This window comes from Gallus gallus, chromosome 10 (genome assembly GCF_016699485.2).
Source record: "Gallus gallus isolate bGalGal1 chromosome 10, bGalGal1.mat.broiler.GRCg7b, whole genome shotgun sequence".
NCBI lineage: Eukaryota > Metazoa > Chordata > Aves > Galliformes > Phasianidae > Gallus > Gallus gallus.
In genome coordinates, this window is record NC_052541.1 from 9984816 (window position 1) to 10009405 (window position 24590).

The following is a 24590-nucleotide window of genomic DNA, read 5'->3' on the forward strand; positions in this document are numbered from 1 at the left end:
CCTCAGGATTGAGGCTCTACTCACCGACATCATGGTGCCTCATGCAGAGCTCTGGACCACGGTAGCACTGCACCCAGCTATCAGGAGATCACACATTCATCAAGGGGGCATCTTTCCAAGTTAAGGCAGCCAAAATCAGTGGCTGTTTCAAAACAAAAGCAAAAAATATATATCACAGCTGACATATAATAGCAACACAAAGGATTAGTACAAGCTCTGGTAAAGTCTCAGCTAAAGAAATACATTCTGTCAGTAACACCAAGGAGAGTGTATTCAGGGTAAAACATACAAGTCTCATCAGTTCACAGGTTCTGTCCCCAAACTGACATGCTTAAAAAAAAAAAATTAAAAATACATTGTTTTCAAGTATGGAAAAATAATTATACAGCTGATATGACGAATTCACTCAGACGGTGGTGATGCACTGGAACAGGTTGCCCAAGGAGGCTGTGCATGCCCCATCCCTGGAGGCATTCAAGGTCAGGCTGGATGGGGTTCTGGGCAGCCTAGTCTGGTGGCTGGCGACCCTGCACACAGCAGGGGGGTTGAAACTCTATGACCATTGTGGTCCTTTTCAACCCAGGATATTCTGTGATTCTATGAAATTCTCAGAGATAGAATTTGTTTTTAAAAAAATGTTTTTTTTCAACTGTCAGAGATGTTTATATGTAGACACACACTATTTTGATGAAAAATTCTGAACACCCTAACAAACAACATGGAGTTCCAGACTAAGTTAGTCTAGTAAAACTCAGTTCAGAGAAGGATACCGCTGAGACCTTATCGCTCTCTACAACTCCCTGATATGAGGTTGTAGCGAGGTTAGAGGTCAACCTCTTTTCCCAGGTAACAGTGTTGGGACAAGAGGTAATGGCCTTAAGTTGCATGAGGGGAGGTACAGGTTGGATATTAGGAGCAATTCCTTCTCAGAAAGAGTGGTGGTGCATTGGCACAGGCTGCCCAGGGGTGGTGGAGTCACCATCCATGGAGGTGCTCAAGAAAAGGGTAAATGCGGCACAGAGGGACATGGCTAGCGGGCACGGTGGGGATGGGCTGATGGTTGAACTAGATGATCTTAGTGGTCTCTTCCAATCTTAATGATTCTTTGATTATTACATTAAAGTGGGAGCATATCAAGCAGGTGACACCCAAGATAATTTATTCCCACAAGTGTATGTGTTAGTTAAGGTTTGCTTTGCTACCACGTGTTGCAGGGACTCCACAGATCCCAAGTACCATGAGGACCTGGAACATTACTTTCAATTTCCCTGTAGGTAAATGTTCAGGGATTTTGTCTAATTTTAGGTTCCCCACTCAACACAGTCAAAAGCTTTATTATTCAGAGAGACTACGAGGAAACCAGGAACAATAGAAAGCACAATAAAACCATCAGTTCTGAAACAAAAGGGCATTTAAGCACCCCCACCCAACACTACCATTCCAGATGAAATAGACCACAAAGCAGGGGAGAGAGCAGACTGAGGGAACCAACAGGCCTGAAGAGGCAATACTCCCTGGGTGAAGTCACAGGGTGGCTCTGGATCATTAAAGCCTTGTCTGGAGATATTGAACTCTTCAGAGGACAGACACAGCACTGGGAATAATTAACTGCATTAACATTCACTACACTGCCAAGCATTGTTCATCTCCTGGTAAAATGAACTTTGTTTTTTGCCTTGATTAGCAGCCACAATCAAGGAAAACAAGTCTGAAATTTGCAGACAATTTTCATGCTTGAGGAGAGAGCACTGTCTTATTCTGCAGCACAAGTGCTGTATTATCCTTCACTTCTACAGAAGAAGATGTCAGTATGAGACACACTATATGTGACAATTTAAATGCGTGCCCTAAGGCTTAAAAGCAGCACAGTGCCAAAGTCGAGCGATCCCCGCAATCACAGACAGGCTGACCTCAGCTGCAAGGCTCAGAAAATAGGCGACATTTCCTAAATTCTGAGTGGGACAAGGCCTCTTTAGAAAAGACCCTGGGAAAAAAACTCACTTTCATTTTTTCAAGAAAAAATTGCATGTCTATTACTAAAGTTCTCAAAAGCCTGAAAGGAAACAAAATTCTGTTGCCTAAAATCAGTTGTTTTTCTTTGAATAAAAATGACATTTTTTAACCATTTTTTTGAATTGTTTCTGTATGAACAAGGTGTAATGTATAAGAATTCTCAGTGACATGCTCAGACAACATGGGGCAGAGCAAGCACAGAAGAGAAGTCAGCTGCTAAGCACCACTCAGCCCTCTCCAAGGGGATGTAGGAGCAGGGACATCACCTGAGTGACATAGGGGTGACCTTTACTGATGTTCCTGGCAAACTCTCTGTGATACCAGTGGAAGTTGGGTTGCAGTCACACTTGAGAACAGGGGGCTGAAGCCCCTCAACAGCACCATCGCAGCAGATGGTGCTCAGCACTGTGGTAGCACAGGCCCATTTGTCACGGCGGGTTTGCATGGTCTGCAGACAGCTTCTCTACAAGCACAGCTATTTCAGGTAGGTGCGCAATCTGGAGCAGCAATGGAACCATGTCTCCCAAAACAAAAACAGTGTCGTGCAGACAGAAAAATGGCCTTAATCCATCATCACAGCTCCTTCCCCCAGGTGAGATCACCACCCAGACACATAGTGTATCGAGGTGGCGCAGACCTCTCAGCACACCTCAAGCTCAGCAGTTACCGCAATATGCTCCGGCTGTTCTCACTCAAGAACCAGGCCATGCCTTTTCCATGCAAAGCCCTCCTAGCTCTGCCAGCTAACCATGTCATGCTGTCACACAGCTGTAGTCAAATGCTGCTCATTTTGCTTTGCAGTTTGAATGGATTAACTTTTCCCTGTGTTTTCCTCACATTTGTAATTGCTTGCACCTCAAAAAAGGAGTCAGTATCTATCCACGTTACTTCTGTTAAAAGCCATTGCATTGCTACCAACGTGCCAGTGAGTGTGCTGATACCTGAATACCGTGGCAGTCCCACCACATACTGGCTTTTTGCAGGCTTTAGACTGGGGATTTACAAGTGCTTGTTAAGGCATATGATCTGGGATCAGCAAAAAGGAACTTTGCTATCATAAATCTGCTGCTGTTGGCTCCTCATCTTTGAAACATGTACAACATGGGGAAGGGTTCTTTGCCTTGAAAACAACAGCTTTGGATACAAGTCATACTAATGTGTATAGGTCTCTGTACATCAACACAGAGAAGAAATCCATTTAGAATCCATAAGACCTTCGATAGGTCTTAGAGCAGGGTTTGGAAATCAGAGCTCAGCAGCTGGAGCTTTCTGATTGCATTCTGTTTTGTCAACCCCCAGAGCATTTTTCACACACGTGCCTATCTCACTGCCGGCACCAATGTGCGATTCTGCATTCTGCAGGTTCTGCCCAGGACCACACTTGTCCTTGGCTGCACAGCTATGCAAAATGCATATTAGTGGGACCTCAGTCCTACAAAGTGCAGCAATGCAGCAAAGCCAGAGTGCTCAGCACCTTCCAGAAGACAGGCATTACTATTCCATTATTTTAAGACATTGCTGCCAACAGGCTTGGCCATTTCCACGGGCATGCGTGTCAGCTACTCAAGACAAACAGGCTGCCTGCTCCACATTCCTTCTGTTCTTGCCAGCCTCTGTCTATCATCTGTTTTCCATTTCACTCCTTTACCTCCCATTCTTTAAAAGTATCTGTGGGGCTGAAAAGTATCCACTAGCTTCTTGGTCTCTGCTGCTGGAATTGGTGCGTTTCTGTTACTTGTTCCAGGGAGCTGGCCAGAAACAGCCAGCCAGGGACAGCATCAAGCCAAGAGGTGGGGTTTTACAGGGTTCCTAGGTTGTTTTTTTTATTATTATTATTTTTTATTTTTTTCTTATAATCTCTTCCTCCTGCCTCAAGATTTTCCAGGCAAACCCAGAGCTGTGGGCCTGGTTGTGACGTGTGCTCCTGGTCAGGTCTCAGTGGTCACGGATGCTGCGAATCACTGAGCTGGGAATGACTCCTTCCTTCCTGCACGCACCGTTGCTCTGAATTCTGATAAGAAATTCAATTGATTTTAATTAAAATAGTGCGAACTCCTGCATGACGCTCTCAATTTAGTCTAAGAATAGCTTATTTAGATTTACTTTACACTTGTGCCTAATTGATTAAACCCAAATAAGCCATTTTCATGCTAGAGTCGGTGCACAGGTTTAACTAACCCAGAGCCAGTTTGTCCTTCCCAATGTGTGCAATAACAAAGAGCACACAAAGGCATGCAGCGAGTATTCGCTTGGACTGTGAAACACAACATTAATCTGTCACCCCCTGACCCTGTGCTGTATTGCCAATACGTCAAACATCTTCACTCTGCTTAGCCCAAGCACATTCCATGCACTGTGCTCTTTGTCAATAACCGTTCAAATATTTCTCTGCCAGTAAAAGTCACTGCATTTTCCTGCCCCCTCCAGCATCAGCAGAGTTTCTTAGCTCTTCATGAAAATTCAAATGAAAAATATCGACAAGTTTTCCTTGTTTTTAAGCACACACAACAAGCGACTCCTGTTTTTTTCCCATCATTGCAAAGGCAATGCAGTGCCTGTAAATTTTTAATTCCACCTTCATGTTTGAGTCAGACTTGAAAAACTGAGAACCTGTTTTTATGTGGGCTTCAGGAGAGTGATTTTGGAGCATCTCAAGAGCAGCTTAGCTGAATTTCTGCAGACACATGCGTTAATTGTTTTATGGAGACTCTGGGATCCTTCAGGACTGAAGATGCTCTCACATGGGCAATAATTTATCATCTTTGCCAAAACACACACACAAACACAAAACTGACAGAAAGGATCTGTTATCTGTAAGACAGGACACTACCCACTTCTGAAGCTCAGCCCCTCACCAGTGCTCCTCAGTACACCCTACCACCTCCTAACAAAGCTAAACAGCTAACCTGGGCCACGAGGAAGAGGTCATTAGAAACAGGCATCCTGTGCTGCCTTTCAGTGTGGGGAAGCACTGCAGCAAAGCCCAGACAGGACCAAGCCTGGAGCCCAGCATAAGAGGTGCCCCAGCAACAAACAGGCTGCCGTGGTAGGTGCCCCTGGGCAGCTGAATTACTACCTAGAAATATTAGAAAATAAATTGTTAAAAAAGAAAGAAGAGTAAAGTATTTGGGGAGGTTTTTACTTGGTCTTTTGATATTTTTGTTGTTTGGAGAATGCAGAGAGAACATGCAGGAAAACAGAAGAGTGCAAAGAAACTCAGTAACCAAAGGCTCTTCCAAATGCAGTCAGTTATTTCTGGAACATTCTTCCAGAGACATTCGGGCTTATTGCTGTTCTAGACCCAGTCCCACATCAGATGTCTGCAACGTCTTACTGACTTCAGCAAGACATAGCAAGCGTGGAGGGATTGCTGTTGTTAGACTATGTTCTGGGACAAAGGCTCTACTGAATTATTTGCTCTACTATCATATATATATATATATATATATATATACAAAATCATTTCTAAATCAAGATTTTTGGTTTTACAAAGGATTTGCAACTGTAGATACATTAATTTCCTCAAATCTTTAACATTCCCCTTGTAAAGGGACAGCTATTGAACTTTCTCCATACATTCTAATCCTGCTTTTACAGTCTACTCATGAAGAGAACAAACTGGTGAGAGATGAGGCACAAACTACGTTTCCCCTGAATTTTTATATGAGCTTCCTTAACTCCAGCATCCTGTTTCTCTCAGGATGCTCCTTTTTGTCCTTTTGTACACATTTGCCAATTAGAAAACACATCACAGCAGCTCCAGTGGCTCTGCCTCACATGCTGCCCTGGAATACCTTCTGACTGGCCATGATTTATCTGGCTGGTCAGAGGTTACAGTACACAGAAATGCAATTTCTTCCTTGGACCCGCTCTATCCTTCTTTGGCAACTCCAGGTGTCATCAGCAATCTGCTGCATGCCATTTCATGGCCTTTCTTCTAGTATTTTATTCAACTGATATCCCTTCTGCTGTGCAATGCTGCCCAGAAAATGCTAGAGCCCTTTTCTCTATATATATTTAATTGACTGATATATGTACTAAAGAGTTAAAGATCCATCCACAATAGCTATGTCCTTGCAATGCTATCAGCACATTGCCTCAGTTGACACTGAAAGAAAACATCTCTTCATTCTTGACTGCATTCAGATCTGGGATAGTGATCCTGTCTGGAAATTATTGTTCAGAATTATCTGGTTTCTCCATTTTTCCCAATTTCAAGTTACATTAAATACATTAAAGGCTTTGCATTAGGATTTTGAGTTCAGTGCTTTGATGACCCCTTGAGAGCCTGGCAACTAACGATCTCAAAGTCCTCTTAATTCTGCAAAACAAATGAATGTGCCCATCTCCTGACTTTGTTCTAAATGGAATGCAGGAAATCTGTATGACTAAATGAGTATCTACTTTCTTTGCATATGTGTTGCTACGCTGCTTAATTGCTTCTGGTTTGTTTGTTTCTTAAGCAAGGTCCCATGCTACCTCAGTGAAGCGCTCAGATGGCACCATTAGCCACCTCTGGCTGCCTGCCTGCTGGTTAAACCTGGCTAGGAGAAAGTTTACAACTTTCCAGAGTGCAGTCCAGAGTGAGAGACAACACATATAATTTTCTTTCTTTTTAATTAGTTGTTTAGTATATTGGCAGTGACAAGGACAAATGACCAACTTGTACTTCATCTTATTAGTAAATGGCTGTACTGCTTCTTCTACTATGAACTGCCACAAATATTTCTATCAGCAGCCTGCAGTTATAATGATTTAAAAAAATAGTGAAAGCTAAGTGGACATAAGATATAGAGTAGCTTTCATTAAACAATGTTAATTAAGAATGACTTGAGAATTTGCAGATTATATAGAGGAAGGTTTCACCCACAAACACTGCTACTTCATTAGCTATGATCTCAACCTGTGCTCCTTGAGGTAATGGGAATTTTTAGTTATCTCCACCGTGAGCACGATGGGTCTCAGTGAGCCAGAAATGCAGCACAGGCCTAAGATAAAAAGGGCAGTTCAGAGTAAGGAAAGTCTTTACTAGACGAAGCTAGACTAGCTAGATGAAGCTTCCATCCATTTCTCCTAATAGGTGCACTAAGATGCCCCAAAGCCCGATGTTTTGTATTCAAGATTTACAGCACTCAAAAACCTTATCTGCTCAGGTGCCTTTTTTTTTTTTTTTTTTTTTGAGTCCTTTATTCCCATATTTGAAATTAAATCAAAGTTTAATGATCATCTGCAGCACATTTTTATGGCAGCGTTCACCAAATTAGGCTGCTAGGTACACTGTTTGCTCACTTTCAACATGTGTCCAGCTTGAGTTGCCTGGTACTTTTTTATCAAAGCAGATTCACAATTAAATCTTCAGAAAGCTCATTTCTGATCACCAGGAACTGAAAATATTGGCCTAACAAGAATCAAGAGTAGTATTCCCTGTCTGGTAGAGCTAGCTGACTGAGAATGAAGGTGAAATAAAGAAGTGATCCAGTCCATGATCCCATTTAAGAGCATGATCCTGTTATAGGAGCACACAACGGAGGAAACAAAAGCACTGAGCACTGCAAACCCACTAAAGAAATAACGATAGACAATTCTAGCACCAAATATCACTTTTAAAAAGATTTAAATTCAAGCAATTTTAAAACTTTGCAGACATGCTTTACTCTGATGCGTATTTTATATAATACCTTCCAAGACCATAAATAAAATTTTCTCTAAGTCTCTCTAGGAAAAATAAGGAGAGATCAACCAACATAGCACTGGGCACTGTTTTACAGTGGATCAAGAGATCAAGCAGGAAAGTGAACATAGGAGATCTTACATAAAGTGATTAACTTCATGGGGCCTAACAGTTACATTAATTGCTTTACCTAGACAAATACCAATACATATTTGCAGCAATATCTTCAATGACAGATCTTCACAGACATGCATATAATCAGCTTGCTATACCAAAAACTCCAAAGACTGCAATCAGTTGACACCCAGTGCTCCCACTGCACGCTCTCACCTCTATCCCAGTTATTGAGGTGTCAGTAGGGATAGAGTCTCTTCTAGCAGATCAGCTGCAGACCCATATTAAGCCGATTAGCATCTTTTACTAACTCTCATAGAAACACTTGTCTAGCATTTGCCCCACTTCTGGCTCTCTGTTGGTTTTGGTTGTTAGCTCGGACACATGCTGCTCAGACTGCCTGAGGAACAGGGGGCAGATCCATGCAATACACTCTTCAAAACCTTTGCTATGTTCACAGATAATAACTTGAGATTAACGTTAAGCACATGATACATTGGCTCACGTTACATTACTTCAACTGTAGCATGTCACGTTATGTCAGCCAAGGTCAACATTCAATGTGATATGATATGATCTAACACGATGCAGGGTTATTGCCTCCTGTGTTAGGAATCTGAGGCTAAAAAACAGAAATAGAACAAGCAGATGCACATAACAAATCACTTCTTAATACTCCTGGGAAAAAGAATCATTATTGAATGCACTGCAAATTTTGCCCTGTATCCTTCTTACTGGATTCACTTGGGTGTCCAAAGTACCATGATGTGTCTCTTTCTTTTTCCCTTTGTTTGTTTGTTTTTTTTTGGATCTCACCACATGAAGAATTTCAACTAATTCACTGGACTGCATCAGCTGTGATCACTAGGAGTGCTTTCTGCTCTCCCGGACTTCAGTGACCTCTGTTTCATGAATAACATGAGTGACAGCACTGGCGGTCCCGGAGGAGCACTGAGGGATGTGTAGTTTCTGGCCTGCAGAGTGACAAGCCCATAGGAAAGAAATATTTAGCTGCTGTACCAGGCTCAATGTGTATCAGAAGAGGATAAAACTTTAAAAGGACTGATAAGTCTTTCAGAGGTTTTAGCTTGCTTTCACACGCTGCATAGCTTCCAAGTTGCAAACTCTGTTCTCTCCTCAGTTACACCCACAGAACTGCATCTGTGCTTTGAGGACAAAGTGACACAAAGTTAAATTCAGCCATATGAGTCAAAGTGACTGGTTTTACCCCTGCGGTTCTGTTGTAGGGCTGTAACCTCCCGATTTTACTCTCTGTGCCTACTACAAGCATAGCCAATATGTGAAGTGTGAGGATGATACTCGCACAGCTTTACTCATACAAACGCCAGCCAGATCCACAAAGAAGACAGGCAGGAAATTCTCATATTAGGTTAAACCTTTGGTTTTAAATTAGAAGTAATGAACTCTCATAAACTACAGGGAATTATCAGTGGCCACTGAGATAATTTAATATCTGGCAAAACAAAAAAAGTGCAGCTTCAAGAGCCCATCCTGTCCCTGATACAACACGAGGATGCATCATTTTGTGAACAAAAGCTGAGCTAATCACAGCCGACGTCATGTTTCTCTATTTTCTGTTTGCCTTTGTAAACATGAAGGCAGTGTTTTCCTCTTAGTATTCTGCGACAACAGAAAACACAAGCATTATTTTATTAACCTTTAAATGCGATTTGGTTGTTCTCTTTCCATTTCAGCTCTGGAGCTTTGATGCCTGAGTGACATTGGATATACCTTAAGGGCTCAAAAAAAAAAAAAAAAAAGTTCAATAGGCTTCATAGCCTCAGCATAAAATACAGAGCAGGGAGCCAAAAATAAATAAATAAGTACAGCCACACATATTTTCCTCTTTTATGACTTTGAAAAGCCACAGCTGTCATTTGGTTCCTCGCTCTTTCCTCAGGCTAAAGATCATCTGATGAGATAGGAATAAGCATGGTAGAATCCTTAGATTGGATGTGGAGAAGCCAATATTTTTACCTAGTCAGCTAGCATAGCTTAAAAAAAGAAGAAAAAAAAAAGAGGAGGAAAAAAAGCCACCTCTGAAGCCCTTAGCTACATCCTCAAATGTACCCAAAGAACCGTTCCCCAAACTCAGGGAATGCTGACATTAGCACTAACCCACAGCAGCTGCCTTCTATCTCTGTGTGCTCTCCAGAATCCAGCGATAAACTGTAATCTTGGGCTCTGATAGTCCAAAACTAGGTCAATTTTCCAAAATCTAAAACCAAAACAAACACTAATTCAAGACAAATATATATATATATATCAATCCTTGGAGCAAAATGTAAGGGATTGCATATTTCTCAGACACCTTCAGCACCACAGTCCCTAACCTTAATCCTAAATCTATCCCCATAATTGCATTAAGACAGTCTGACACTACAGAAAACAGAACATGGGTTTAAGACCTCCATCCACAGCAGCCTCTTCTAACTACAAGAAGTAAGCTGGATTCTTGACACCTTCAGTATCAAATCCCTAACAGAAATGCTAAGAAAATCCCAAAAGTTTTGAGTCAGAAGTACTATTTAAATCTTTTTACTCTCTGATCCTGAGTCCAACCCTAATGCAAACCTTCACAGCAGCAAACACACTCATAGAAACAAGAAGATACCAGTGTATGAGAAATACTCTGGGTTGAGACTGCAGAGGAAAAAATAGGGCACTGCCTTGTACCAGCACCAGGTCACCTCCAGCTCTGCGCATTTGCAGGGTCCAGCACTACACTGAGTTACATAAATACACCATCCTTCCTTTCCCTACTCAATTATTTGCTTGCATTGAGTTATTTTTTCACTTAGATCCTGCCCTGATCAAAACAAACAGAGCCAAGTTACATATTGTACTGTTCTGTCACTCGTCAGCTAGTAAAGGCAGAAAGTAAAGCAACAGGGTGATGTAGTGACTGTAACTAATGTTGCTAAACATCACAACTTTTTTAGCAAGTCTGGCTTCTCTCTTCAGTAAGCAAGAGACAGTAACTGAGCTTGGTGACAATGAAGAGAAATCTGCTTGTTTGGGGACGTGGGTGTATTTCACTGTCAGAATTAAGGGAGATCCGAGAGCAACGAGGTGTTCTGATTTAAGCTAAAGGCAATTCTCTCCAGAGAGCTGGTAAATTCCCAAATAATCTATTCCCAGGCAAAAGCTAATGTAAAGCACAGTTCAATTTCTTGCAAGGGATTAAAGAAAGGAAATGGACATTTACATTTCAATTCCACAATAATGTTCACTGCAAGTCTTTGCTCTCTTGAAAATAAACCTGACAAAAAGGCATCTTTTTTTTTTTTCTTTTTCCAAGGCTTCTGCCAGATCTAAGCAGGCTGTGATTTTGAAAGAGCACGCTGAACCTCTAGAATTGCTTTGTAAAAATCTGGACTACAAAATACTGTTCAGAAAACCACAGAGCTGCAACAAGAAGTCAGATTAAAGTGCAAATGGAGAAAGATCCGGTATAGAAAAGCTGTAACAAAAGGCAAAAAGGGCCAAAAGCACCAGCCATCCCATAGGGAAAAAGCCCTGTGGTCAATCTGCCTGCATTGCTAATTGGGTAGGGTAGTGCCAGTGCAGAAGTGAATAGGAGCATCGCTGTTAAGTGCCTGCCTGAGCAATTTAGCATACTTCAAATATTCCAAATCCATTACGCTTTGAATTAAGAGCATTTTTTTTAACCTACAGAAGGTTTCAAGAAGGAATGAATAATCACGGTATACTTTGCCTGCACATAGAATTTTTTGGCTCAAACACCACATACCCTAAATGTCTTTATTTTCTCATCTGTCAATCTTTATTATAAAAATTCCCACTCAAGCTGAACAGTTGCCTTCCGAGACCTCGTCTGCTCATGGCACTGATTCCCCAGCTGAAGCCAGGCCTCTGCTGAAGATGTCATCATCATCATCTGTTCACCAAACAGCTTTGTCATATGCAAAAGACAGCAAGTTCATGTAGGAGACTTGAAGACGGTATAGATGTGCTTTTAAAGAACAGAAAATTTCCTTCCATGTAAATGCCCCAAGCAAATGGGCAGTACTACAGAGAGGGGCAGAGCACACAAGTGAGTATATGTAGAAGGACTGAAAAATAGATTTGTCTTTTAAAAATACCACAGAAAAATGAGCGATCTTTTACTGAAGTTCTTGAAAAATCATACTTGACTGAAGGCAAAACTGTAAATCAGGTTTTTAGGTTACAGAGAGAGAAAAAAAATAAAAAGAAAAACAAGATTATATGTGGTTCAGATGAAGCTATTCTTGATGTCAATTTGGATGATGCTATTGGAAAGTACATAACAATGATCTGATCGTGTGGAAGTTGGGGCCCTGTGCTGTCTTTCCAGCCACTAATTGGGCTAAGAAATTTTGATATTGGTTTGACTGATATTTGATATAATGACCTTCAAAGCATGAAGAAACTGCCTTAACCAATGCCACTTAAGTAAAGGCAACATTGTCAGAAGATAAGCTGCAATAGAGCAACAACCTCCAGGTTATTTCACCTAATGAGGACTGTCCCACAGCAGCAACGAGGGATTGCAGCATTCTGATATGCCGAGAGAACCATCTTGCTGGCCTTGAAGCAGAAAAACTGAAGCGGCGCCGTGAACAAGGCTTAGATTGGCAAAGGGAGGGAGAGGTGGGGGATTCCAAGAATCGGATTAGCTTTAACTGGAATCCTTTCATATCGCCAGGATAGATGAACAAGCAGAAAAACAGAAATTGGGTAAACTCTGCCAAAAAGCATCCTGTCCCGGTAGCAATCTGCACGGCAAACTTGACACCCCTGCTTCATCATACAGTTTCCAATTCCAGTATCATTAAACAGTAATTGTTCTGCTCTACTTCCTGTTTTGAAAAATGCCACATTTTGCTCTGCCTTCGTAACAGTCTCTTAAGTCACTGCAGTTTTAATACTCTCACAGTGAATGGCAATGAGAGCGAACCTTACTGAACTGTATACGGTTATTTCCAGACTTTGAAGATGCCACCATTTCTGTTAGTTCGTAATTATTGGAGCTGTCACTTCCAAATACCTCATAACACCTCCATGAAAAAGGGAAGCATTAAAAGGAAAATTTTCAAAAGGATTCAGAGCTCCTATTGTGGTTGCTGGATACAGCCAGCTACCACGTTTAAGTGGCTGAAGAGAAAGCAGAGAGCTCTTTTAAGAGTATGACCATGAATGACTTTTTCTCATCGATGCCCATGCCAGAACTGAAAGCAGACCATACCTCCACACCACTGAAAGGACCACCTTTAAACTCAACTCACAGCTCCTACAAGCTGGAGACTGGCAATGACACTTCGTAACATCCCAGCATTTTGCCTCTGCAGGATATAAGAGAACTAAAGGAGATCGGTTTATCATCCAGGTTCAAAAATATCAAGTGAGGGCATGTGAATTCAGGTGAGAGCAATGCTTTAGTTTATAGAAAACAGAACGTGTGATATATTCAGAGGTGGGAAAGAATGAGGTAGGACATGGTGAGAAAACGACACAATAAAAGTAAGACTGAGCAATCTAAAGATAGTTCGGACAAGATAGGTTGGAAAGAGAAACAGTGAATAACCATATGAGTAAGCAATCTTCCACAGTTTCTTCCACTGCTATAAGGCAGACTCGCTAAGCTATGCCCCTTCCTACTGAACTGTGCTGTGTACACAAAGGACTGCATTTTTTTGCTGAACCTGATGATAAAAGGTTTTTGACAAACCCAACAGAGCAAAATAAACCAGGCACAGCAACTGTATGAAGCACTGGTACAGGCTGCCCAGAAAGGTGGCGGATACCCCATCTCTGGAGACATACAAGGTCAGGCTGGAGGGGCTCTGAGCTCCTGATGGAGCTGCACGTGTCCCTCTTCACTGCAGGGAAGTTGGACTGATGACCTTTAAGGGTCCCTTCCAACTCAAATGATTCTATGCTTCTGGGAACTGGAGAGAAAGTGCACTGTCGCTGCACTACACAGTCAATGTTTCAGCAGGGTAACCAGAATAGAAAGCACTACACAACATTTTTGTTGCCACCATATTCAGGAAATTTATAACCACCTTGCAGTGATATACAGTTGATAACTACACTGCTTTGTAGCCATCCTGTCCCAGTAACGCTGGGCAACAAGAACACATCATCACAGCTCATCTCCAGTGACCACTGGTCCACCCAGCCCAAGCTTCACGCCCAGTGGCACATTTCCTGCTGACCTTGCCAGCAGTCAGAGTCCTCAATCCCAAGTTCAGCAAAGTTCCTGCTGCCGAGAGGGCTGTTACACCCGCTTCAGTGGTGACATCTAATTGCTAGACTAACCACACACATCTGACAGATGCACTGCCTGCTGCTCTCTCCCACTCTCTCAGCTCCAGACTGGAAACTTTGCAGCACCGATACCCATACATAGAAGTGCAGAGAACCCCCAAGCTCTTTTTGCTGTGATTCCTGCAGGGCCCCAGCTTGTCACTGGCGAAGTCAGTAAGCAGGAAGGGGGTTCACAAGCTGCAGCAGAAGGTAAAAGATTTCCTACTGCAGTCAACAGAAAAGCTGAAACCTACAAGAGGACCCAGAAGGAGGACCTAAGGCTGCTCAACCTAGAATAAGTTGTGGGTATTTATTGGAAAGAAGCTATAGACCGAAAGAAATAATTTCAGACCATTCCAGGCATTGCCTCAAATCCCAAGTGAATTAGCAACAGTGCATGCGCAGAAATGCCACTGCAGCACACAACAAGCCTCTCAGGAGCTTCCAGAACAGGGCAATTACCTCAAAACTGGGAAATCCTGTCTTCAGAACAAAGGTCACTAACACCGTGCCACCTTATTTTCTGCAGAGTGTTTTTAAGAGCCTTTAGTAAGAGTAAAAAGCTGGATTGCACGCAACACATCAGCATGTTCACACTTCCCAAGACAAAGAAGAGCTGCAAAAAGCCTGTGTGGCGAAACCATCTCTGCAAAAAGAACATTCCCTGGAGACTGGGGGTCTGTGCAGATGACCTGCTACCCTTCAGTCATTACTTCTTGCACGTAGCTTCCCTGTATTTAGCTAGTTACACATAGGTGTTCTTTGTGTTCTCATCTCAGACCAAAGTGAAATAGAGACCGAATACCATAGGAACATATTGCCCAAAGAAGCTCTGGGTGCTCCATCCCTGGAAGCATTCAAGGTCAGGTTGGATGGGGCCTTGGGCAGCCTGATCTTGTGGGTGACAGCCCTCCACACAGCAGGGGATTGGAATTAGCAGATCTTTAAGGTCCCCTCCAACCCACCATTCTGTGATTCCCCATCCCTGATTCTATTGAAGCATGAGCAGGTGGAGGGGGCAGGAGCAAAGGCACAAAACTGAGCCTTAAGAAAAAGGGTAGAGGAAGATTATTTAGTCTTTGTTTCTCACCATCCAACTCTACCTTAATTGACAATAAATTATTTTTTTGCAGACTGAGGCTGTTCTGACCCTGAAGGCAATTGGTAAGTGATCTTCCTGCCTTTATCCTCACCCGTGAGCTTTTCTATCTCATTTTCTCCTGGTCCTGTTGAGAAGGACAGTGAGAGCAGCTGGCAGCTGGTCAAGGTCAGCCCAGCACCCCCAGCTTAGTAATTCCAGGGGAAATTGTTAGGAAAAGAAAAAACACAGAGGTATTATTATTTCCTCTCAGAAATAAAATTAATTCTAATCAGATATTCCTGGAAAACCCAGTTCTGCCAGCGTTACAGCAAACATGAACTCTGCATCTGTCTGCTTCTTGACAAAAGGAAAATATCAAGCTAAAGGAAAAGACAACTTAAAAACTTTAGGTACAGCATTCAACTTAAAACAATGACAGGATAAATGGCAAAAGGAAACCCTTTGCTCAGAAGTTAACAGACCTACAGTGAATTCTATATTCATTTTAATAGTGACAATTACAAGGAACAATTATTTGTTCTTCCTGTTAAAATAAAACAGTCATGTAAATTCAATTGCCATATCTTGAATAGCTGTGCAAAAGGACTGAAGTCATGCAACCTTTTCTTACAACTACGCACTTCTCAGCAGACAAATACAGGACTACTAAGGAAACCCAAAGATCCCTTAAGATCTCTGCTGTATTAAATACTTGCTCTACCAGAGTTGTGAATAACTTCTAAGTAGCATTTCCCATTACAAATAGTGTATTTTTTTTCATTCCAGTGTGTCTCTAGTTGTTTCAGATGCAATCTCAGCCGTGGTTATATGAAGATTGCCCCAGTAAGCAGTTTTATTCTCCATCACCTGGACAAAGGTCATTCACTTGCAACTTCAAGTCAAATTCAACTGCCAAATAGAAAATACCTTCTAAAGAACTAACAGGACTGTGAAAAACATATTTTCACTCAGAAAACAGGGTGTCTAGGTAAGATTTTTCAGATGGACAAGACTTTCCTAATTTGGGGCTAGCCACAGCATGGAAGTCCTCAAGAGGCAGAGCGGGGATTGACTGGTTTCTGGCCAGCCTACATTGTATGAGGTGCTGGGACAGGCAGCAGGGCTCTGGGAGAGCAGTGGCTGGGTGTTGCAGGTTATGAGGGACTGCCTCAGGTAACCTGAAAGGGGCACTGAGTTGGTAGGCCAACTGAAGGGCTATGAACAGGAGAAACAGTCCTTTGGAAAAGCCCTGAAAGAGAGGGCTGCTGTCAGGATGCAGTAAGGTATGGAGGAAGCAGCAAGAAATCTCCAAGTCCTGCTGGCAAGAGCAGGGTTACAGAAAGGACAGTCTGTCTCCTGACACTTTCCAAAGCTTTTTCTCTCCCACAGCGCATCTACAAGTCCCCTCCTCCCCATCCACCTCCTTGGGCCAATGGGAATGAGAGAAAGCAATAAGGCATCTGACCTTACAGGATAGAAAAAGAGGAAAAGGAAGGGCTGTAGAACATCCGTAAGGGAAAGGGCGTTCTCCTTCTTTGCTGATGAATGAGGAGATGGAAGCTGCTTCAGAGAAGAGCTGCTCTTGATGCAGTAAAACCGCTCCCCACCTTGCCACTCCTTCCACCCCTTCCTTGTGCAGGCAGGAGGGAAGAAGCACAGTACAAGCCAAAGCAGCCAATTTTCATCTCCTCAGCCCCAGGCATGCCCAGCAGGCAGCCACAGGCTGATGAAGTAAGCAGTGGCCTGTTCTTCCTAAGCCCAGAACTGGCTCTGCTATTTTCCTCTTGGAAAGTGAGCACAAACACCCAAGTGTTAGCAATTAAAATGATGCAATACGTGACACAGTCAGAAATCACCTAGTAATTGGATGCTTATATGCCGTACTGCAGATAAGCCTGCACTGATAATACTTGAACTTCTATGTCTCTCACTGAGATATTTGCCACAGTGCCCATTTTGTTCTCCTCTCTCAAATCAGCATGATGAGTTAGTCTTATCACTGGCCATGGGAATCCTGTGTGGACAGAAGGGATTTGCCAAAGTCAGGAATAACGTAACTTGTGCTTGAAGATGCATTTTGCTGTGGTCTTCTCTTTTTTTTTCATTAATCTTGAAAGCTATGCAGTAATATTAAAAACTGAGCCACCTCAAACAGCACGGTAAGATGGACTAGAGGAACACACAAGCTATTTTAAGAACTTGTCTCCACTGCAGAGAGTATTAACATTTAAATAAGGCAAGAAGTCTGGTGGAGCACTGACCACAAGCTGATGATAAGTTTCAGTGTGAGGCACTGAAGAAGACAAGAGGTCGAGCATGGTTTGGCATCCAGAGCCAGAGACTCTCAGTTGCTTTTGCAGGCAGAGCTGCACATTGCACAGCACGGGACAGCTCTTCTTTGCAATACCAGGTGTGTCTGCACAGGCCAAGGTGGAGCCAAGCAAAGAAACATGAGTCAATCTCCACCCAGCCCCTCCACGGCTATTTCAGATCCTAACAACAGCCGTGTTAACGTGATGCTCCTGCCTGGGCATGGCTAATCAGCCTTCCAGAGTATTTTGCAACACTGCTGTTCTACTGCCTGCTTCACAAGAACTGGTCACACAGACATATCGTCTTGTCTCCTTTTCCTGCCTTGCTGGTTTAGTTCTGATGCACCGTCACCCAGGGAGCACGGGACTGTTTCAGCACACCAGGTGCCACGCTGGGCACTGCCAGCTGGACAAGGCAAACAGAAGCAGGCAGCCAGCACTGCAGCAGTACTCGGAGCAGAAGAGAATGAATGCAGGGTTCTCAGCCCGAGTAAAGTTACGTGACTCCAAAGTTACTAAGAAACTGAGAATGATGCAATTGTAAAAAGCATAAAAATCCTCAGATCTGCACATGAATGGAAAAAACACATCAGAGAAGCTGGTGGCTGAGTAGGTGTCTATGTGCTATGTAACAAGCGCTTGATTTCTGTTAGAGTAGCCCATGTAAAAATAGATGTTTTCTCAGGTCATATTTACTAGTGTTCCCACTTCAAATAAAACACCCACAACAGCTATTTTGGGGAACAATTTATCTGTGTGTATATGGTGTCCTACTACTGCCCACACTTCAAAATCTTGGCAATATCTCCCAGTCAAAACACTTAGAGGTCTTGCCCAGAGCTTTTTTCTCATGCAGATAAGGCTTACTCATGCTCGGTGCTCACAGGGATTTGAATGACATTTATATGAGTTAAGGTCCGCGAGAAAAGATCTTAAGTGTGGTCATGGAGAAGTCAGTATTTTCATATCTAATTAAATAAATCTGGATAGGTATATTTATGAATAGGATTAGACTATTATTAATACAGGAGTTTGGCAATGGAAGCATATATTTTAATTATCAAGGAGTTTTTGGATAGGACTTAGTCACCGTAGAAATTCTGTACTTTGATATATTGCATGCTGTCAGGGTGGTTTTTGCTTTTTCTTTGCCTAGGTCAACCAACTACATACCATGCCTCCAGCAAAAAGTGGCCATTGAACTGATCGCTCCTTAAATTTCATTTCCCAGTCACACTTAATAACTGTCTATCCCCAGTCCCTGCAAGGGACAGAAGAGCATCACAGTGATACAGAGCTCACATCCATTTCTGTGACACTGAGTTGGGTACTGCTGGCACTAGAAATGCTCTACTTTGGGATGGGGTGCCTACAAGCCCAGAGTAGAGTTTAGGGACTGTAAGATTAAATAAGGGAAATGTAGGGAAGTGGGACTCTGCTGGTTTGTTGATGTTGTTGTTTTTAAATCTGACTTCAAACACGCGTGTCTGATGTTTTTAAAGGTAAAGCTAACAAGAAACCGAGAAAGATGCTTTATTCCTATCAATGCTCACAAAACTTACCCTTCAGGTGCTTCCTTGAATGCTACAAAACTGGTTTTGATTAATCCAACCACACATACACAACTTAGATACAGTTCTTTCCAGTCTGTCTGCAATACATTTTACCAAGTCGGCTTGTTAGGAAAAGTAAGTGATCCCCCATAGTCATCAGCACCAGACAACACAGTGTGGACTTTGATAAGGTGAAAGTAGCAGCTTTGAACTGAATTTTCTCCCTACTGGTCTACAAGAAATTATATTTTAATTGTTCATATATCAATGAAAGTAGAAACTACTGAATATATTGTTTGAACATCACAGTAGCGACCTTGTTACAGAAATAGTGAATCAACTGTGTCCAGCAAGCCCTGGACTGCCTTCAAACAAGTCTGTTGGCTCCTGAACATTATAATATTAATACAGCTGCATTAGCTTGTTCACATTAACAAACACGTGTGTGGGAAGGTTTAGCTCCCTGCCTGGCAAAGTAGTTCTGCCTCTTTGGTTTCCAATGGGGCATTGATTTAGGCTCAGTCCTGAAAGAAGATCAAAGTTGGCGAGAGCCTCGGCGTAGGCGTTCAGTGCCTGCTGGTGGGCTGTTCCTCCAGCTCCCACTGCAGAGAAAAGGCATCTTGTGAAGAATCGACACTGTATTTCATCGATGTCATTTGTAATCCTTTTTAACAGATTAAAATTATGGGCTGCCTGGTTTTCAAACACAGCATCATCCAATTTGCATGGTCCAGGTCCTCTTCCGCAATGAATGATGGGCTCAGTAAGTGATATTTACTGGTCCGTCATGCCACCGCACTGCAGCTAATACGCACTGAACCTTCACCAAGGCAGTGTGGAATTAATTCTCAGAAGCAATCAACATTCATTTGACTCTTTTCCTAATTTACCTCTGCATCTCTGACTCCAGTGATTTCACATCAGGAGAAATAGGCAAACCCTTGAGCGCTCTCAAAAACATCAAAATGCAAACTGCTAGAAATCTATGAGCACCAAGTTATACCCAAGGATTTAATTTTCACTGATGATCCATGATCTGGAAGTCAGCAAGCATAGGATAACTTCACTAGCATTTTAATCTTTGAAAATCTCTCCCTGTTACCAGTTACACATGCTTACACTTTTGCACTGCAAGACCAAGAGCCACTTTAAACCATCCACTCCTATAAAGTCACACACTTGCACAGGTTACACAGACTCACATTGACCAAATGACTATTTTTGTCCTCCAGAGGTCTCAGGGGCTTTCAACTACTGAAATTAACCCTCAGCCTTCAGCTCAACCCCACAGTTTTACAGAACTCCACAGCATCTAAGATATCACTATCTACATTTCCTAAAATAAAAATGACTTAAAATGCAATACTGAGGCTTTAAAACAGCCACTTCAGAACCCACATCATAGCCACTCCTCCTAACAATGTGAGTGCAATACATAACAAAGAAAGCGTCACAACTCTGCAGATGTTGACATCTGCCTAAAAGATCTGTGGATCCTATATCATGCCAGAAGTGACATTTAGATAGATAAATGTACGTCTTTCAGTTTCACTTGTTTGTATACATACAGGTAATATATGCACAGTACTCCCACGTAAAGACTTCCCTTTGGAACCAAAGTGTTATGAATATAACTGCAGTTTCTATGTCAGGGGAGCCAGTATCTTCCTTGCAATGTACAACACACTGAATCTCACCAAGGCAGCACGTGCACCTCTGCTGGAGCTGCTGTGAGCAGTAGGCTGTTGCCCCCGGTACCCGGCAGCATGGCCTCCAATGCAGCTGACACCCTATCCTCAGGCAGTGTCCCAGGCAGCTCAATCCTCTGTGTGATATGGATACTGACATTTCCCGCAGACGGGAAGTTTTTAAGCAATCTCTTAGAAATAATCAGTGCTTCATTTACATAATTTCAGAACGTAGCTGAGCCTGAAAGCGCCATCTCTGCAGCTTCAGGACTCCTTGCTCAGCAGTGGCTCCAAGTGCTGCTGGGCATCCCCTGCCCCGTCACCCCAGTGAACCGACAAGGAGCTCAAAGACCTGGGAGCCATAAAACAGCAAGAAACTACAGAACTTGGGAATTGCAGCTCCTGCGCTTCCAGTTGTGTGGCACGCTGCCCAGAAGTCCTCAGAGCACCCATGGCATATGCCAGGTCTGCAGGGATCTCTGAAGGCATGCGGCATGTCAAGGCTATCCCAGAGCCACAGACCTCACAGCTCGCCAGGAGCCATGCAATCAGGCATGAAGCCTGTCAGAACCCATCGCGTGTCTCTGCAGAAAGTCACTGAAACTGATGTTTCTGCAGAATAATTTGGTATCAATGAATACGTCTTTTCTGATGGAAAAATATTTTGTCAGAAAGTTCCCAGCTAGCTCCAGTCTGTCGATCCCTTGGGGAAGGGAAACATCGGCAGAGCTGCTACAATGATGTCCAAAGTTCTTGTAAAAAAAACTACTTAAAGAAAATTCGTTTCAAATGTTATGCAAAATAAAAAAAATAAAAACAACAACAACAAAAAATCAGACTTCTGTTTTTCACTTCAGAAAATACAACTGCCCAGTTAATGAGGTGCAGGCCTGGCCCTAATTTCATTCTTCACAATAATGTGTGTAACCTGCAACCCCACTGGCTCTAACATTTTCCTTCCCCTCATCCTGACTGCACGGTCTTTGAGGCAGGGTCCTTTTCCTTCTTTATTCCTGACAAGCAGCTCGTGCAACTGCGTAAGCAACAAGTTCCTATCAGTAGCAGCCCTGGCATGTTCTGCTTCAAAGGAGTGACCTCAGCAATGTATTTCCACAGTGATTTGGTCCTTAACTATCAAGTAGTTCCCTACAGACTTAAAAGCATTTTGCATAAACAATTCTTTCTGTAAGGCTCAGAAAAAATATCTTTCATTTAATGTTTTGGGCTCATTGAAGGCACGCTTACAAAGCAAGTAAAAAGAGGGTGGTTTTATAAGTTTAATTCCACCACTGCTTTTTAAAACACTAGATAGATGCCTTCCTATCATCACCACTGCACTGTCATTAGACATATTTTGCCTTGCTTCTATAAACAGCACAGGCGTTTGGGCAACATCAGGAAAGAAAAGTTCCCCCCAAAATATTTAAGTAGAAATGGAGTCAGATATTATCCTTGCCTTCCAATGAATCCTCATAAAAGGTCTAAGCAATATTTTCTCAATTCTGATCGTTCCAGACAAAAAACATCCAATTCATTTTGTCACATCACAGAGCATTATTGCAAAGCATCCCTAGTGAATCCAAGCTATACAAACTAGCTCTAAAGCTTTTAATTTGTCTAAAGAGATGCTTAAGCTGGATCAAGCATACTCAGGTGTTACGAATCAACAAAGGAGTTTGAAAATTAATCCTTTGAGAGAATGGGAATTGCACCAACTAGTATCACTTTCATCTCAGGTGATTCAATATGCAATACCTATTGCAGCAATAATTAATTTGCCCCATATTTTTAGAATTTTTAATTGTTAGAAGAATATTGTTTTAGAATTCTATTGCTATTCAACTTCGAGAATAATTTATCCAATGTTTAGAACAATATTACTTTCTCTATTGCACACAACTAATGCTTGCCATGATCTAAAATCCACATATGTAATAACTGATTTTCCTGTGTGTGTGCAACCTACTCATGCACACTACCTGAAATTGTATTTCTTTCTTCAACTTCCTACTGAATTAAAGTAGAAGAGCATCATTTGTTATGCTAACATATTCATAGCTCAAAAAGTGAGATTAGTTCGTATTTTATAGCCTCAGACACCTCCTTCAGACAATTACTTCATAAGCAGGAAAACTAAACCAATGAAGGCAGGCAGTTTGAAACATACTGCAAATCTTGAGCTAAAATCCACTGAAACCAGCTGAAAACAAGAATTCCTTTGACACCTACAGTTCTGGGTCTGCACTCAGTGAATGAGCTAATAAAGAGATTGATACCTAACCACAACTTCCTATTCTTTGTGTTATTTTGATTAAGAATCTTTCCAATCCTCTGCGACACAAAAGACACCAGTGAATCTGATGGACTCTGGCAGAACAGCATCATAACAGTTTTGGATACTCTGTGACCTGACGAGCTGAAGTTTCCAGCAAGACCTGAACAGCCACATTCTTGCTGCCATTGGGCAAACTTCTGGCTTGGCATACACCTACCAGTGGTATTCCCTGTTTCACAGTTCAGAATAGGCTCTACATTATTCCTCATAAAATGCCAACAACATTCTCCCCAGAATGTTTAAATTACACAGAGTGTTCTTTACCACAGGCAGCAAACGTTGCTTCAGATTCCATCATAAATGACCAGCAATCAGTATCTGCAGAAAGGACCATCTTCACAGCTTTTTTCCCTTATAGTCTTAATCATGAATTCTGCTTCTACTTTCCTTTTCAAACTCTGATGTATCCATTACTCAGAACAGTATTATACTACCTATATCTTTAAGCACCAAGCACTTCTCAAACACAAGGGTTGCTCCAGAAGTAACACCTCCTATTTTGTTATGTTGGCCCACAATGTCTGAAGTGGATGTTGGTTGTATAGCAGTAGAGGGTAAACCTTCCCACCAACATTCCATTACATGATGTTGTTGTGTGACAGATGGCAGCACAGGGGCAGTTTGACAAAATGGTGTCTGACATGGAAGTGCAGATGAAGCAAAGGTGTGTCACTGAATTCCTCCATGTGAAAAAAAATGGCATCCATTGGCATTCACTGCCACTTGCTGAACATTTATGAAGACCAAACATTGGATGTGAGCACAGTGAGGCAGCAGATGGTTCATCTCAGCAATGGTGACAGTGGGTCACCTCCACTGGTACAGATTTTTACAACTTCAGCACGCAGTCTTTTGTTATCTCTGGTAAAAATTCATAACTAATGGTGGTGACTATGTTGAAAAAATAGCGTTTGTAGCTGAAGATTTGGTCTACCAAACAATGTTATTGTGCTCTTTGTATCTGTTGTAATTTCCATGAAAATAAGTAAGAGGCTTTACTTTTGGAGCAACCTACGTACTTAACCTGAGCAGCGTTCCAAAGAAGAACAGCAAACACGCAGCCACAATAGCACTGGAAAAATAAATAAAAATGTAATTATTGCAGGTATAGTCAGTAAAAAAAATGCTGCTAGCTATAGTACTGCCTGATGGAAGGAAAAGATTATGCTTTGTTGGAAGAATTAGGTTTCCTAATGATTCTAAAATCTATATAGCAGCACAGGTCACACAGAGCTTTCCACTGCATTTCGTGACTGGAAAATTTGATCCCCCATTTAATTTGATTTAGAACTCTGGAACCAAAGCATTTGTGTGTGCAACAATTTCCAGCCTTTTATTTTGATCAGTTTTCAGCACTTGTGTCAACAGTAACTACTTCACAATTGCAGTTCAGCCACTGACTTGCAGGAAGGAGATATCTAATTAAAAAATGCCAATATTAAAAGAGTCCAAGAACATTCCATTGAAAGTTATTTGGGTCACTGGTGCCACTGCAGATACATTCCTGC

The 24590-nt window shown here is 42.2% G+C and overlaps 1 protein-coding gene across 2 annotated transcripts in view; it reads right to left on the reverse strand.

Annotated features, from left to right (window-relative positions):
• MYEF2 (myelin expression factor 2) overlaps positions 1-24590 on the reverse strand; it is a 152021-nt gene that overhangs the window by 41868 nt on the left and 85563 nt on the right. For both annotated transcript variants that reach the window (XR_005862550.2, XR_005862549.2), the window contains exon 22: positions 25-142. The gene's annotated coding sequence lies outside the window, so the exon portion shown is untranslated. The remainder of the gene's footprint in view (positions 1-24; positions 143-24590) is intronic.